The following is a 14,308-nucleotide window of genomic DNA, read 5'->3' on the forward strand; positions in this document are numbered from 1 at the left end:
AGGACCATCACACTGTGCATATCTATTTCTTGTAACTGTTATGTTATCATGTAATTTACCTGGTTCACCAGAGGGTGGCAGCAAACACGGCAGAGCTACAGTTAGGTAGAATGGAGCTTTCCATTCTATTCTAACCCTATCCTTTCTGGTGGAGTGGGCGAGTACCATTTCCTGCAGGAAGGGTGGGGACCAGTTTCAGTTAGTCTAGCTTACCCCCTTCTAGGGGAAGGTCTAACTTACCCCCTTCTAGGGGAAGGAAGCAGGCGCACGTCCCTGCTGGACATGCCTTGCATAAGCCAGCTAGTGCACCTTCAGCTCTGCTGGATGTGGAGCCACAGCTTGGAGCCTCTGAAGCCAGGAGGAAAAGTTCCCAGGACAAACGTAGAGTTAGACTACAAGAGAGAAGTTGCAGCATCTGCAGAAGCAGAGATTCTATTTAAGCTTGTCAGCACAGCAGAGCCAGAGAGTAACAGACGTAGCAGAGAGGAGTTTGCCTGCCACACTTTTAATGCTGAAGCCTGCTGGGACCAAGACATTCCTACACCTGGGTACCATCCACTGTATCACTAAAAGGGGCCATGTGCCCTTGTTGCTTCACAGCAACTGGCATCACGAAAACAAGTACTTTTTCCTCTTCAAGGGTCCAGGGGGGAGGAGCCTGCTGCACATGTCACAGCTGAAGCCAGTCATTGGAAGAAAACAGCATGGGGACTGGAAGATGGAGACCGCGGAAGAAGCATGGAGTAGCGGAGCAGCATGGAGCAGGTAAGTATGAATCTTCTGTTTTAGTGGGCAGGCTGCAGGCACTTGTTTAAAAATCATTATAACTGGAAAACCCCTTTAAGAGATTACCTTTTCAAACATTTTCAAGTAAATTGTTTTATTATATGAATAATATAAAATTATATGTATGCATTGATTAATGGAAGTAACTGTATTGTAAGTATATCTTTCACGTTTCATTTTTTGATGTGTAGACATTGTTTTAAGAATTACGTTTTATTTAGTAGCTTCCACTGTATTTACAATGTAGCAATATTTTGTCAATGTTTGCAGACTTAGAAGACTATGTAGTCTTAAGGGTGCTGATCACCTGAATGGTTGCTTGCATGAATGTTCATTGCTAAGCATTGCCCAAAGTAAATACACCTAACGATCATACGTCAAATGATAAAATGCTAATTTGCTGTTGTTCACATCTTTTTCACGGGCATAAAAATAATCATCAAAGGGGTTCTCCAGGAATTAAGAAAACTAAAATACTTAAATATTACCGTATTTTTCGCCCCATAAGACGCACTTTTATTTACCCCAAAGTGGCGGGAAAATGTCCCTGCGTCTTATGGGGTGAATACTAATGAGCACTTCCATTATGAAAGCGCTCATTAGTACCGGAAGACTGGGAAGCGGTGAAGGCTCTGTACTCACCACTTCCTGGTCCTCGGCTGTCGGTTTTGCTGTGGCTGCGCACAGCGTGAGAGCGCTCTGTGACCTCACGCTGTGCGCGCCACTTCATAGCACAGCCAAATTAGGAGAAAGATGAAGAGCGCGGGAGGTGTGGAGCGGCGGTGCCCCGAGCGGGAGAGGTAAGTGATTTAGTTTACTTGTCATCCGAGGCACTGGGGACTGATAAACAGGCACTGGGGGCTGATAAAGAGGCAATGGGGGCTAATATGAGACTGGGGCTAGCCAAAAAAGGCATGTGGGCTAATATGAGACTGGGGACTGATCAAATGAGGCATGGGGGGCCGATTTGAGACTGGGGGTCTGATCTGAGGTCTGAATGGGGGTCATTCACTTTTAGGTGTGAGCTGAGGTCTTATTGTGGTATTATTAACATTGGTAATCTGAGGTATGATTAACATTGGGGGTTTGATTGCTGGTCTGACCTGAGGTCTAATGAATTTATTTTTAAATTATTTTCCTCTTCTAAAAACTAGGGGCGTCTTATGGGCCGGTGCATCTTATAGAGCAAAACATACGGTACTTTATTATAAATATATTCCCAAATACCTTTCATTAGTTATAATGGCTTATTTTGTCTAGGGAGCAATTATTAGGAGAAATAAAATAGCTGCCGTCCTATTAGTACATACAAAACCTGTCCTAATGACACAGGAGGACAAGTTACATCACAACACTGGGTTAAAGAGCTGCCTCATCCTCCTCTCTGCTCTACTTCTCAGGGATGATGATCCTGAATACAGTTTAATATGATCTTCAGCTGAATCTCTATAGGAATGGAGTTTATGAGGAGACATGAATTACAGAGGATGGACAGGACAGAGTGTGGTAATGGAGACTTCATACAAGTGCTGCTCCTCATTATCCACTTCTCCACCTCCTCTCTCTACTTCATGTCTCCTCATGAACTCCATTCCCACAGAGATTTAGCTAAACATCATGTTAAACTGTATTCAGGATCATAATGTCACGGACGGCAGGAGATCGGTGAGACTGGCAACACGTGGTTTGATCTGACATGTTTTCCGTTTGGATCAAATGACGTCTGTGTTGTTCCTAGTGCATGCCATACCTTCTTTCCCAAGGTGTGGCTATTAGGGTAATTTAACCTTCTGTATTTATAGTTGCTCCTCCCACAATGCTATGCGGTTTATAGCTTCTGCTTGGACCTTTGGATAGATTGTGGTTGGATCTCGGCTGAGTCTTACGTCTTTCCTTTCCCTTTTGTATTTTGTTCGGGTTCTATGTGTTGCTTTTCCCTATTGTTTGTGTTAGGCCTGTAGGAGACTCCTGTTCGTCCTTCCTTTTGGAGGAACAGGTAGTCTTGTCCCTGCCATTAGTACCAGGGTCCTATAAGGCTAGATAGGACTTTAGGTATTCCTGCGTATGAACTCACCTACCTTTGGGGTCTGTTCATACTGCTAGTCAGTCAGGATTTTGGTTAGGGTTTTCACTAGGAGGTGTCCATTTTCCTTTCCTAGTTCTCAGGCCTGATTCCCTGTTCTCCCCCTTCCCTCCTATGCTCGGGGTGGTGTTTCCCTCCCACACCGAAGCGTGACACATAATTCCTAACAAGTAGGAGAGGAGGATGAGGCAGATCTTTAGCTCAGTGTTGTGAAGTAACTTGTCCTGCTGTGTGATTAGGACAGGCTTTGTGTGTACTAATAGGACGGCGGACATTTTATTTCTCCTAATGATTGTTCCCTAGACAAAACGAGTCATTATAAGTAATTAAAAGTATTTGGGATTATATTTAAAATAATGTAATGTTAAAGATTTTCATTTTCTTAATTCCTGTCGAACCCCTTTAACTGCATAAAAGACGAGGGAATAAACCATTGTGCTAATGATCACTCATACAACACTCTTGTCTGCAAAAGTAAGCAAGTATCAATCGACTTGATATATCGTCAATCTGCACTCATTATGGGAGGTTTATCTGCCCGTGTAAAAGGAGCCTTAATACATGTATATTGACCCCACATCCCTAAGAATTCTATTGATATACTGACTAGGATATGCTTACTTAGAAAAACAGTCCAGTTAAATATACAATAAATATTTGCTGACACAATCTATTGTTTCCCGGCAGAACATCCTGTTACTTACAATAGGGACATTTTTTCCCCTTCACACGGCCATTTTTTCTGTATTGAACGAATGAATTTCAAACTATTTGTTTATTTCAAACAATTTCGGTGCCATTTCTTATGTCCTTACCACAGTTGTGAACAGCACAGCAAAACGCTATGTATGAATGCAGCCTAAGGCCAGGGACACATGTGATGAAAAATCCAGCTGAAAAAGATGCTGCAGTTTTTACTGCGTTTCCGTCTCAAAAACCACATAAAAAACTGCAACAAAATGGCATGTATTACATGCGGTTTTTGCACCAGAAAAGCCAGTAGATTTCACCCCCTCCCCCCATTGGAAAGGGTGAAATCCTCAAGAGAAATCCGCTGTATAAATTGACACACTGTGGATTTCAAATTCTCAATACCACAGCTTTTCTGTTGCATTTTTTTCATGCAGCATGTGGATAAGAATTCAGACATTTTCCTCCACTTTGCTGGTGCTGTAGAACGCTACGGATTTGACACAAGTAAATCCGCAGCTAATGAGTCACATGTTACCCCCGCCTTAGTGAGGCTGTACAAGGTGCACATTACATGTGTTTTTTTCCATGCACATTTCGTGTGAAAAAACGCAATGCAATACAGTACCGGCAAAGTGTTTAAAATTGGACAAATCTCATGTACACTTTGCTTTTTTTGTTAGGTGATTTTAAAATCTGCAGCATGTCAACTGTTTGTGCGATTCTGCACCTTCTGCAGAGTGGTTTTCCCCATAGACTTTTATAGGAATGTTTACAAAAACAGAAAATCTGCAAAAAAAAACCTCATCAAAGCCACGATAAATAGTAAGGATTTATGTGCGTTTTTTGGTGCAGATTTCTTGAGAATTTTGTGCACACAAATCTCCACCATGTCCAGCCACCCTTAAGCTGCCATAGAACAAAGTAAAACATGCACACAAGACATTAAATGTTGTTATGCTTTCTATTATGTGGTTTTTGTTATACCCTTGTGTTTTGCTTTCATTAAATATATTGTATTAAAAAATAAAATTGCAAAACATAATGCTTTAATTCTGAGGTCCTATAAACACTTATGAGAAATTAAGTATCTTCCATTGGTAAATATTGGACCCATCTACAGAAGCCACATTAATTCAAAAAGGGGGACAATTCATGTGATTGTGTACATGAGTGTCAATACCCAATCATTTGCCCAAAAATACAAAATGAAAACTATTAGGCAAAAAATACTTCTGAAAATATATTCTAGTGTAGGCACGCTCATGCAGTTCAATCAAAACAGGTGGTCGCGCTGCCAGGTACAAGCTGGAGATATCCAATGTGTATGGGAAGATGCAGCAATCTCTTCCAGTGCAGCCAAACATCCGAGTTCCAGTAAGGAGTAGTCTTGATCAACAACGACCCTTCTGTGGATTTTAGAGTTTGCAGCACCAATTTTGCATAAAGTAACACTTTTTTTTATTATACTCACAAAAGTATAAAATCAACAGGCTTTGAACAATCGTCAGTAGAAGTCCATATTCACAAGACTGCCCAACCCAGGTTTCACCAAGAAAGCTTCATCAGGGGCGATTGTGACTCCCTCTTTTGGCCATTCTATTTATATAGAGGGGGGGGGGGGTTGTAAAAAAAAAAAAAAAAAGTGGGGACACTCTTCTCCCACCCCATCACATTATAAATAAAAGTAAATTTAAAACAGCCTATTTCTCATATAAAAACCATGCATTCCTAGTTTTTCTCCAAAAACGTTATATATCGGATAGACCATTGTATTCCTAAATAACTGCAATATAGCATTTATAGAGTCCCAAAGACAACTCTTTATCCCTACCCTCCTATTCCGTCAATGTTACCTAACTATGGAGCGAATCATTTCACTAACTTGGTCAACAAACATTCGTTGCCCATCTTATGCGATTTTCTCCATTCAGTCATGTTCACATAATGCAGCTTGGCCAACAAAACATCTCCTCCCATCCAGCGTATTTCCCATTCATAAAAATACCATCATGTGATATCAGTCAGCCAATACCCTTCCACTATCGGCTACTCCCACTACTACTATTATTCAATACCAATTCTTATTCACAAAAATACCACGTGGTGTGAAGCAGCCAACAGGAGAAGCCTCTCCATGCATTGCTCACCATACTTCAGCAGCATAGCTCAAAACTACATTTAGATCACAATTATTCTACCAGACAAGGTTTTAGATCAAAATCAATCCATTCAACTTCCCGCCAATTGATATTCATTAACGGGTCTCCCTTTTAGATTTAACCTTTTCGACTCCTGCAAACCACAGACCCCTTGGGTCCTTTCCATGCATTTTTTTTTTTAAATGCATGGACACACTGTGACTCTGCAGACCCTTATTTATATATCAATGTGTTCTTGAATCCTTGTCTTGAGCTTCCGCAATAGTTCTTCCTACATAATATAATCCACAGGGACATTTAAGGAGGTATACTACCCCCATATGCTCACAAGTAATCTCACCCTTAATAGAATACTCCACACCACATTTAGATGTTACTTTCTGTATATTCCTTATCTTTTTATCCTCCTTGGTGCAATTTCTGTACGCATTGCAGAAACCGCACCATGTGAATTGATTTCTTTCCTTTCTTTCAACCGTAGTGCGGATATGAATATATACCAGAGTGTCTCGCAAATTAGGAGCTTTTCGGTAGATTACTTTCGTTTTTTTTTGGGATATGCGCCCCTAAAATAGGGTCATTCTTTAGAACTGACCAATTCTTCCGTAATGTATTTTTCATCAGCCCTGTGATTGCACTAAACTGAGTAAAAAAAGTAAACCTATCATCCGTTTCTTCCTTATTTTCTCTCCTTTTTATATCATTTCCTTTAATTTCTACAGTGTCACTAATTCTTTTTAACTCATCTCTATCATAAACCTTCTCCTCAAAGCGCTCTTGTATGATTTCAATTTGTTCTTTAAAATCCTCTATATCTGTACAGTTTTTGTAGATCCGCGTAAACTGTCCTTTAGGAATATTTTTAATCCAAGGGCTATGGTGACAAATGGTCGTTTCTATACAGGTGATACAAATAATGCTACTTAAAATGTGAAACTAACACTGGGGAGGTCACTGTTATTAAATGGGTGGGCACTGTGGAGGTCACTGTTATTAAAGGGGCGGTTACTGTGAAAGTCACTTTTAAAGGGGCGGGCGCTATGAAGGTCCCTGTTAAAGGGGCGGGCACTGTGAAAGTCACTGTTAAAGGGGCGGTCACTGTTAAAGGGGCGGTCACTGTGAAAGTCACTGTTAAAGGGGCGGTCACTGTGAAAGTCACTGTTAAAGGGGTGGTCACTGTTAAAGTCACTGTTAAAGGGGCGGTCACTGTGAAAGTCACTGTTAAAGGGGCGGTCACTGTGAAAGGGGCGATCACTGTGAAAGTCACTGTTAAAGGGGAGGTCACTGTGAAAGTCACTGTTAAAGGGGCGGTCACTGTGAAAGTCACTGTTAAAGGGGCAGTCACTGTGAAAGTCACTGTTAAGGGGCAGTCACAGTGAAAGTCACTGTTAAAGGGGCGGTCACAGTGAAAGTCACTGCTAAAGGGGCGGTCACTGTGAAAGTCACTTTTAAAGCGGCGGGCACTGTGGAGGTCTCTGTTAAAGGGACGGGCACTGTGGAAGTCACTGTTAAAGAAGCAGGCACTGTGAAGGTCACTGTTAAAGGGGTGGTCAATGCTAAAGGGGCGGTCCCTGTTAAAGGGGTGGGCAATGTGGAGGTCACTGTTAAAGGGGCAGGCACTGTTAAAGGGGCGGGCACTGTGAAGGTCATTGTTAAAGAGGCGGCCACTGTGGAGGTCAATGTTAAAGGGGAGGGCACTGTGGAGGTCATTGTTAAAGGGGCGGGTACTGTAGAGGTCACTGTTATGGGGGAAACTGTCGATATCTTTTTATGACACACGGAAACATAAAATTAAATAGATGAAATATACCCGTCCAAAGCCGAGTCCTTCTGCTAGTTTCTTATAATTTGGATGATTATGGCTTACAGCTTCTGAAACCCCAAAGTCACAATTTTGAGGTACCCTTTGCGCAGGGGGTATGGATTAGTTAGCTGACTAGAGTGTGACACTTTGAGCCTAGAATATTGAACCTTTTTACAAAATTCTAATTTTAAACTGCATTAATGCAATTCCTTTTCATTTGCATTACTGAAATACATGAACTTTTGCACAATATTCAAATTTTTCGAGTTTCACCTGTATATCCATTAACATCGGTAGGTTTGAAAAAGGTCTTAGTTTTTATCTTGTCCTGCACAAAAATGGTTAAATCAAGAAAATTTACTCTTTCCGATCTAATCTCACTGGTAAAGGTTAGGTTCTAACAATTATTGTTAATGTCACTAATAAAATCTATTAACCCTTATTGTTCACCCTCCCACATTATCAGACAGTTGTCTATATATCTTTTCAATAATGTGAGTCTACCACCCAGTTGTTGTTGGTGTAATAGGGGTTTGATCTTTTCACTTTCCCATGATGACATAAACAAATTAGCGAAACTGGGGGCGAATTTCGGCCCCATCGTGGTTCCGGTTTGCTGTAAATAAAAGTTATCAAACCAAAAATAATTACTGTTCAGACAAAAATCTAAACATTGACAGATAAAATCTGCCTGCATTTTGGACATGTTTGGGTAATTTTCAAGCTGTTCTCTCACCGCTTTCATACCTAGCTCTTTCGGAATAATGGTGTAGAGTGATGAAACGTCGGCTGTAGCCAGCTACGTATTTGCAGATGGAATGCCGTAGTTCTTAATCACCTCTATAACAGTCTTCATATTCTGTCAATCTACTTGTCAAAGAACCAATCCCTGACACTATTGGTCTGCCAGTCTGGATTTGACAGACTTTTATGCACTTTGGGCAATTGGTATATAACTGGAACCTTAGGGTACTTAATATAGCTCTTTTTATTTATCACACCTTTCTCAAAACCTTCCTGTAATAGTTTTTCCAGTGCTTGTTTAAAGTCAAGAGTGGGATCCTTTTTCATTTTTTATAGGTATTTCCGTCTGATAATCTAAGCGTCTCTTTCTCATAATTTTCCCTATCCAGCACCACCACTCCCCCTCCTTTGTCCGCTGGTTTTATTATTATTTGGGAATTTTTTCTAAATTTCTTAAGGCTCTTTTTTCCTCCACCGTAAGATTGTAATTTATTGGTCTATCATTTATTTTTTCTAGCCCATTTAATAAACCCCTTTTAAAGGCTTCTAGGCAATCATTTTCTTTATTTACTGGAAAGAATTTACTTCTTTCCTGCAAATAAGTGTGACTAATTGAATCAGTACTTTTAGAATCTATAGCTTCCATTTTTTTGATGTTCCTCCACACATGTCTTTTGTTTATTGATAGCATATTTGTCCATGTTCAGTTTCCTAAAGTATTTATGTATATCCCAAAAAATACCAAATTAGTTGTTTTTTTTTGTTGTTGGAACTAATTTCAGCCCTTTTTCCCAAAACACTTTTTTCGGACTCGGTGAGCTGGTGAAAGCTTAGATTATAAATGCCATTTATACTTCCCTTCTTTTCTTCCTGCTTTTTTTCGATCTTAGCCTGGTTCTTCCTACCTCCTCTTCTTCCTTTACCAGATTTATTTTTAATGGAGTAGCTATTCTTTGGCTTATCTCCACTTTCTCTACTTCCCTTTGAATCCCTTTTATAATTTTGTGGGGAAAATTCTGTGGATCTTTTACTACTGACTTTATCACATGATCGTCCTGAGGTTGCATATTATCCCCCCTATAACTATCATCCCGATTAGTTTTATAGTTGTCACGATTATTTTTATAATAATTATTTTTATTATTCTTAGAATAACTCTGTCAGTAATTCTTGTATCTTGGATAGTGATTAGTCTTGGGATAATACCCAGATCTATATGGGCTACCTCCATAATTTGAGCTATATTGCATTTTTTGTGATCCATTATTCCGATGATGGCAATAATATTGATTCTGCCGGGGGTTCAACACTTGTGCCCCAGGTGATTGCACCATCTCCATATCTTCGGGGTAATTTCCCTTTATGGGTAAGACTACCACTCGATCACTGTACCTTCCTTTCTCACTAAAAAAAATTTCACTTCCTTTATTTCTCCACTTGTACACGCTTTTACACTTATAATCTTCACAAACTTTTATAGATTTTTTTATGTTTTTTATCTTTTACTTCCTTTTCAGTTCTTAACATATTTTCCTGACATTTTTGAGATAATTGACCATATTCCTTTCGGTCTCTATAGGGATCTAGAATCAATCAAATTTTTTCAATATTCTTATTGATTTGTCTTAATTTATTTTTTCTCTTTTCTATAATGAATCTTAATACCGTCATACCACATTCATTCATCAAAACCTCCCATTTATCCAGATCTTCCTTTTCCTCTGTATTTAGAGGTAATTGCCATCTCAAACCCTCGGGAATTTTTTCTTCTATAAGGTGTTTCTCTAGAACAATGATATCCCAGGTAGTTTTCACCTCCCTGATGATTTCCTTCTCTTGCTCTGAGAAAATCCCTTCCAAATTGTCAGGATTTTTTTTCCCTTCTATATAGAGGGAAACACGGATTCTATATCACATTTAAAAAATGATCTAAAATCAAATATATCAACCATATTATAACACCGGGGCGAATTACCCACTAGCAATAAATACCAATATAAAAACAAATTAAAACAAATTAAAAAGCAAAACAACAAGGGTTAACAACAAGGGTTAATAGATTTTATTACATAAACAATAATTGTTGGATCCTAACCTTTACCAGTGAGATTAGCTCAGAAAGAGTTAATTTTCTTGATTTAACCATTTTTGTTCAGGACAACAAGATAAAAACTAAGACCTTTTTCAAACCTACCGATGTTAATGGATATATAGAAAAGACCATTTGTCACCATAGCCCTTGGATTAAAAATATTCCTAAAGGACAGCTTACGCAGATCTACAGAAACCATACAGATATAGAGGATTTTAAAGAACAAAGTGAAATCATACAAGAGCGCTTTGAGGAGAAGGTTTATGATAGAGATGAGTTAAAAAGAATTAGTGACACTGTAGAAATGAAAGGAAATGATATAAAAAGGAGAGAAAATAAGGAAGAAACGGATGATAGGTTTACTTTTTTTACTCAGTTTAGTGCAATCACAGGGCTGATGAAAAATACATTACGGAAGAATTGGTCAGTTCTAAAGAATGACCCTATTTTAGGGGCGCATATCCCCCAAAAAACGGAAGTAATCTACCGAAAAGCTCCTAATTTGCGAGACACTCTGGTATATATTCATATCCGCACTACGGTTGAAAGAAAGGAAAAAAAATCAATTCACATGGTGCGGTTTCTGCATTGCGTACAGAAATTGCACCAAGGAGGATAAAAAGATAAGGAATATACAGAAAGTAACATCTAAATGTGGTGTGGAGTATGCTATTAAGGGTGAGATTACTTGTGAGCATATGGGGGTAGTATACCTCCTTAAATGTCCCTGTGGATTATATTATGTAGGAAGAACTATTGCGGAAGCTCAAGACAAGGATTCAAGAACACATTGATATATAAATAAGGGTCTGCAGAGTCACAGTGTGTCCATGCATTAAAAAAAAAATGTATGGAAAGGACCCAAGGGGTCTGTGGTTTGCGGGAGTCTAAAAGGTTAAATCTAACTGGAGAGGGGGAGACCCGCTAATGAATATCAATCGGCGGGAAGTTAAATGGATATATCAAATCAAAACTCTGCAACCCCTTGGTTTGAATATTGATTTTGATCTAAAACCTTGTCTGGTATAATAATTGTGATCTAAATGTAGTTTTGAGCTATGCTGCTGAAGTATGGTGAGCAATGCGTGGAGAGGCTTCTCCTGTTGGCTGCTTCACACCACGTGGTATTTTTGTGAATAAGAATTGGTATTGAATAATAGTAGTAGTGGGAGTAGCCGATAGTGGAAGGGTATTGGCTGACTGATATCACATGATGGGATTATTTATGAATGGGAAATACGCTGGATGGGAGGAGATGTTTTATTGGCCAAGCTGCATTATGTGAACATGACTGAATGGAGAAAATCGCATAAGATGGGCAACGAATGTTTGTTGACCAAGTTAGTGAAATGATTCGCTCCATAGTTAGGTAACATTGACGGAATAGGAGGGTAGGGATAAAGAGTTGTCTTTGGGACTCTATAAATGCTATATTGCAGTTATTTAGGAATACAATGGTCTATCCGATATATAACGTCTTTGGAGAAAAACTAGGAATGCATGGTTTTTATATGAGAAATAGGCTGTTTTAAATTTACTTTATTTATATTGTGATGAGGAATGGGAGGGGAGTGTCCGTATTTATTTTTTGACAACCCCCCCTATATAAATAAAACGCCCAAAAGAGGGAGTCACAATCGCCCCTGATAAAGCTTTCTTGGCGAAACCTGGGTTGGGCAGTCTTGTGCATATGGACTTCTACTGACGATTGTTCAAAGCCTGTTGATTTTATACTTTTGTGAGTATAATAAAAAAGTGCTATTTTATGGAAAATTCTAACTACAGCTTGTACCTGGCAGCGCGACCACCTGTTTTGATTGAACTGTTGTTTTGATGTGAATTGAGCCCACATCTCACAGAGGTCTGCAACACCATTGGAGATCTGAATAACGCTCATGCAGTGCTGTTAGGGACATATTACTAATGTTTTTAACTTTTTTTTTTATTGCAACTTCATGTGCATTTAATGTATAAACATGTATGATATTTTATTTTGTAACATTATGGGGGATGTGGTTTGTGTTAGGGTACCTTCACATATGTCCGGTCTTCCGTCATGATTCCCTCCAGCCTAGTCCAAATACAGCAGAGGAAAACTGATGATAGCACTGATCCCATAACTGTTCATCCCATCGGATGACAAATCCTCTATTAGACATTTTACAGAGAGTCCTATGTGTTGGTTTAGGATGGGAATTGGGGACTAGTAAAATGAGTATTGACTTACTGTTCTTTTATTATTTTATGTGGAGCCCTTTAAAATTATAAATGGCTGGACAAACCCTTTAATACAATACTGTAACTGAAATGCATGAGTGTTAAGACCAACCTAACTAATTCAAAAATTCAATGAGTATAATACAGTATAGAAAATCATTATTGATGGTTCCTCAGCGGCCGGTTGTTATGTTTATTATTAAACTTTGCTTCTTTTCCTCAATATTTTAACCCTCAACATTTTAAAGAGCTTTGCCACATTAGTGGGGTTTTTTTTTAGAATGTTTTTGTGAAAACTTTTGATCATATATCCTACAGTTTTTTTTGAATGGGTCAGACTAATACCAAGTGCATTCGTTTACAAAACGGTTTATGAATCTCAGAGCCTGACCATGCAGCTACTATCGGGCCCTTGAAAAGAGGATGCCCAGACCAAGCAGGCAGCATTCCTCATTTTAATGGATGATAACCCTGTCCAGAAAGCCTTTCTTCGCAAGGCATTAAAACAATAGCAAACAAGGTTGTATGGAATTAACCCTAGGATCATGGCATGGAGATTGGGTCAAACAAGCAGTAAGCACCCCGTCCCAGGCAGTCCCAAGCAGTATTGTAAACCAGCCCCTGAAAGGGGGTCTCTTTTTTTTCTTTTCTGTATATGGTACATAATTTATATATGCATATCTGGCCAAATAGGCCATTTTTTGTATGATATAATACCTTGTAATATTTAAATATTAATTTAATCTATAGTGACGTGCATGTTCTCTGGTGGTGTCACGGCCTTTGCTGTGTGCGCCGTCACACTGGTGCCATGCTTGCTGCTGCCGGTGGCAACGTGTTGCTGTTATGGCATGTGGTGGCAGTGTCTCGGCTTTGGCTGTGTGCGCCGTGACATGGTTGCCACGCATGCTGTTGCCGGGGGGCAATGTTGTGGCTGGTGTGTGCACTTTCCCTTTAAGTTGTAGCCTTCCCCTGTCTGGTGCAGTAAGGGTTAACTACCTTGCTGGGTGTGGTCACTAGGTGCTTCTTATACCTGTGGCTTAAGGTCAGGAGTCAGTTGTACTTCAGCCTTGGTGTGTGCTGGAGTTATGCTCCTTGTCTGGTTGTTCCATCTTCCAGTGTGAGGGCCACCTAGTGGGACATCGATGTCTCCAGCGATGTCTTCCCATTCTTTCCTCCATGTTGCCCTACCTTACCTGTGTGGATGTTTGGTGTGGGTTTATGTTCAGGGTTTGGTGTCTCGTCTTGTAATTGTTACATGTCTGGTAGTCGGCGTTTTATGTCCAGCATGTATGCAAGTTGTACCCTGTTAGTTGTGCCTCCGGAAGGGGGCTCCATGGTTTCCCGGAGGGGTAAACCAGAAGGCAAGTCTGGGTGCTGTTGCTGGAATGCTGGTTCCTGTGTGTCAGTACATGTTCTATTTTTTTCAGGATCGGAATTGCGGCCCCATAGAAATAAATGGGTCTGCTATTCCGTTCCGCAAAATGCGGAATGGAATTGCGGATGTGTGAATGGAGCCTTACTCCTCACCGTATGAGCGGACCTGGATGATAGGACGGCTCATACCGAGGATACCTTTTGCCCTGAGTCGCCCTGAAAATCCCTCACATAGGAGCAGGGGAGAGACGAACCGTTCTTACCAGACACGGATGAACAGGAGTCTCAAATGGCTTAGCAGCAGGGAAAGGAAGCCAAGAGGAATGACAGATAAACACCACACCAAGGTAAAC

At 39.9% G+C, this 14,308-nt stretch overlaps 1 long non-coding RNA gene across 1 annotated transcript; it reads right to left on the reverse strand.

Annotated features, from left to right (window-relative positions):
- Positions 1-786: 786 nt before the first annotated feature.
- Positions 787-13,987, reverse strand: LOC120994691. Its single transcript, XR_005777455.1, has 3 exons — positions 13,884-13,987; positions 2,355-2,364; positions 787-797 (listed from the first exon to the last, which is right to left on the reverse strand). It is a non-coding gene; the product is annotated as an uncharacterized LOC120994691 (long non-coding RNA).
- Positions 13,988-14,308: the final 321 nt, after the last annotated feature.

The sequence above is a fragment of the Bufo bufo genome, chromosome 3 (genome assembly GCF_905171765.1).
Source record: "Bufo bufo chromosome 3, aBufBuf1.1, whole genome shotgun sequence".
Taxonomy (NCBI): domain Eukaryota; kingdom Metazoa; phylum Chordata; class Amphibia; order Anura; family Bufonidae; genus Bufo; species Bufo bufo.